Source organism: Nothoprocta perdicaria, unplaced genomic scaffold, assembly GCF_003342845.1.
Source record: "Nothoprocta perdicaria isolate Ctin4 unplaced genomic scaffold, notPer1 scaffold_7, whole genome shotgun sequence".
NCBI classification, from domain to species: domain Eukaryota; kingdom Metazoa; phylum Chordata; class Aves; order Tinamiformes; family Tinamidae; genus Nothoprocta; species Nothoprocta perdicaria.
The window spans coordinates 1,595,171-1,598,800 of NW_020455976.1; the positions used below are offsets into that span (position 1 = coordinate 1,595,171).

The 3,630-nt window shown below is 48.2% G+C and overlaps 1 long non-coding RNA gene across 2 annotated transcripts; it reads right to left on the reverse strand.

The window, feature by feature from the left end:
* Window positions 1–1,905: 1,905 nt before the first annotated feature.
* Window positions 1,906–3,429, reverse strand: LOC112957138. Of its 2 annotated transcripts, XR_003251153.1 has the most exons (3): window positions 3,282–3,429; window positions 2,786–2,979; window positions 1,906–2,561 (listed from the first exon to the last, which is right to left on the reverse strand). It is a non-coding gene; the product is annotated as an uncharacterized LOC112957138 (long non-coding RNA). The 2 variants fall into 2 exon arrangements; XR_003251152.1 differs by lacking the exon at window positions 2,786–2,979.
* Between the last annotated feature and the right edge of the window lie 201 nt (window positions 3,430–3,630).

A 3,630-nucleotide genomic window follows, 5' to 3' on the forward strand; every position in this document is an offset into this window, starting at 1 on the left:
CCCAGGCAATAGGGATGCTCCTCTCCCCGAGGAGCGGGCGTTCCCACGCACCCAGCTCCGGAGGACGGGAAGGTCTGGGCACAGCGCGGTGAACAAGGGGAACCCCGGGGCAGCAGAGGGGAGCGCGGGGCACATGTCACCGCGGGTGACACTTGACAGCTCTGCGACATATGCTGCGTCCCGCTGCAGGACCGGGCTGCCCTCCGAATCAGCTGCCAGCCTGGCTCAACATGAGGTTAAACCCGCACTCAGGAGCCGGAAAGGAGAGAAGCAGCAGATGGAACCAATCAATTTGCCAGCCGAAAACCGATCAATTTGTGGGCACCCCTCCCCATCCAAAAGCAGGCTGGGAACAGGCCCCCAGCCGCTGCCTGCACACACAGAGATCAGTGGGCAGCCCATAATAAACCCTGAATGTATTTCCAGCCATAAAATGCTTGACATGCCTTCAGAGAGGCTGCTGAACCCCCTGATTTGCAGCTGGCACTCATTTTCCATTGCAGGTAGTAAAAAAGACTCCGCCRGAGCAGTGGGATATTTCTTCGCCCRGCTCTGCTCCCACCCCCCCAGCCCGATTATAGCAGGACTCTCACATCTCCTCCCTCTTCCTCTCCGCAGCTCCCCTTTCCCTTCGGAGCCGGCGCCGGAGCCGGTGTGGATGGCAAGATAACAAGCGAGGGTGACAATTTCAGGAAGTAGTTGGGCCTTGTAAATCCTGCCGGGGGCTTCCTTGGGGAGAGGAGCCATCCGGGGAGCGGGACATGCACGGGCTGGAGTCACGCCTGTTAGGGAGGTATTTGTTCTYCTGGCCCCCGCGGCCGAGCTGCGCCGTGGTCACATCCCTCGAGCGGGGATCTGGTTGCAGCAATAAAGTTGAGCAGGTCGGGTTCCTCGCTGGGCAGGAACGAGTTATTGATCAATGACACAAACGCTTCCCACCTTCCTCCCGCCTCCAGGGTGGATGTAACGGATATGGGGAGATAGGTGGGAAGGGAAGCACAGGAGATGCTCTCATCAGGAGCACGGTTGGGGAGAGGACATGGAGAGACTGAAAACAAACTGAGAAGAGCATGGATCTGTAGGTGTCTTAAGATGAGGGCTGCAGGTGGATGCAACTCCTTCTGTGGCTCAGCAAATRTTTCTGCAGACACAAGGGGACAGGATTAGTGTTTCTCCTGTTTGCTCAGAGGACAGCCTAGGATCCTGGTCTCTCTTCCCCACCTGCTGGCCAGGGCTTTAGGAGCTGCATGGTTCTTATGCACCCCAGATTCCAGTGCAGATGAGGATGGTTCCTGATGGGAACACCCAGCCATTCCCTTTCTGCAGGACATGTGCCCCTAAACTCACCAACACTTTGTTTACAAGCACATTCTAGCTGGAAGTTCAGGTGGAAAAAGTTTAGATGCTGAGGTTCATGCTCTATGGCTGTGGAGACAGCTTGATCCAGGGTGGAAGTCCCACCACAGCAGGGCAATATAAATGAAAACAACCTTCAAGGAACAGCATGGTCATTTCTAACATTGTACAGGATCTCCAGACCTTATTTCCTGTCCTTCAAGTGGCTGAGATCATTGGTGAACTGTCCTTCATGCCTGCTGGAGAAAGCTTTGGGGCATAGGCTGAGACCCTAACACCTCACTCCAAAGGCCCGGATGGTCAAGCTTCATCATGTTTGATCCTGGACAGGTATTGGACTGAGATTCATAATAGTAACACCACTAACAATCACGGTAATACTAATATAACACCGTACTCTTCCACCCAAGGAGCTCAAAGCTTTTTAAAGAGATTAAGTCTCACAGCATCTATCCCACTTCAAGGAAGTTATTTAGATAGCAGTAAAGCCTCCTCCTTTGAAGCCTCCCCACCTTCTTGAGTGCATCCCCCAAGGAGGAGGAGCACAACAGCTATTTGCAAGCATGCAATAACAGTCTACAACAATCTAGGCCAAGCAATGAAAGCAAATACCATATTAAAGGCAATCAGAGGGAGCATAGAGGAGATAATGCACCAGGACACTTGGCTTCGCCACTCATCTTTTAGGAAATATATTAGAGGACTTTCCACAATATTCATCATCAAGGGTCCCTGGTTCCAGCAGGAGCATGTTCTCTCATCCCACCCTGGGCACCCATCTCCTCCTGATTTGCAAAGCAGAGTCCTCCCTTGCCATGTCCCCTGTGTCGTTCAGCACATCCCAACTCCCACTCTGGACCAACTTGAGACACCAGGGACTTGGAGATGGAAAGTTCCATGGCTGTTCAAAATAGAGTTCCCCTTCCAGGGCACGTCAGCAATCTGTGTCAGTACAAGCCTGCAAGGAGCAAGCAGTCCCCAGGAATAAGCTACAACAGCAAAAATAGGTCGGTGATGACTGAAGCCTCCGCAAGCCCCTRCCTTTTCTTCTGTGGTCTTGTGGGAGTAAAAGCAGTTGTCAGCAGCCCAGCCTGAGCATCACCACCAGAAGCTGCTCCAGGGCTTAGATCCACAAGGTGCTTGCTCAGACAAGCCAAAATATTCCTGCTTTTCACCACAGGGTCTGGTCTCCGCTCCTGCCGACTCTGAGGAACACACAACTAGTTAGCAGCAGTGGTGTGAGGGGGTTCAAAAGGTCATATTGAAAAATGGCACTTTGTCAAAAACGTCATTGCAGCAGCATTTCATTGCAGTTTTCTTTAAATGAAAAATTTCAGAAGGAAGTGAAGTCAACATTTTATTCCACTGTGATTTGAAATTTTTCGGCTGCTGTTTTAAAGCAGCTCTTCCCCATGCCTAGACTCCTCACCTTCTTTCAGTATGTCATTTTTAGTTCAAAACAGAAGGTTTTGGCCATTCTTCAGAGAACGTATCTTTTCAGTAACATCATAGGAATCCACAACATTTCCTTCACTTGAAGAYGTGAAGAGGCAAAGTGAAAAATCTGAACTTTGCAGCTTTGATTCAGTGGATGGTCTTTTAAACTAAGCAGTTTTCAAAGAGCTACCAAGTGGTAGAAAAAGAAAGAAGAAAAATAAAAAGAAAAAAWATACAGGAATACATTAATATAATATATAGAAGAAAGGGAAGAAAAGGAATGAAAATGCAGTGGGGGGAAACAGCTTCAAAACACTAAATAATAATTTAAAAATCTCTAGAAAAAAAGGTGTTTCACTTCAAACTCAACTTGAAGATTTCAAATCCCATTTCTTGTGATTATTTCCGCCTCCACCTGTRTTATAGTCTCAATAGATACAAGTATTTATGCACTGTCCCAGYACTGAAATAAACCTTATTGTTCTGACCTCCAAGGTGGTGGGTGTTTCAGGAAGACTCCACAAATGGGTTAATCTCAGGTAGCACCACAAAAGTTCTTCCTCGGAGCTTCCCAGCCATGGAGGGTGAAGCTCCACAGAGGCTTCTTTACCTAAACTACCGGATCAGAACCTTGAGTCCTGCTAAAGAGGAAGAAAAAAGGTTCTGATTAGACCTATTCAAAGTATCTCAAGTGATGACAGCTGATTGCAAGGCCATTGTCACACAGGTGGGGCTAATTGAGCAGCTCTTGCTCAGTGAGTGATCCTTCGGAGTATAAAATAAAATAAAATAAAATAAAATAAAATAAAATAAAATAAAATAAAATAAAATAATACA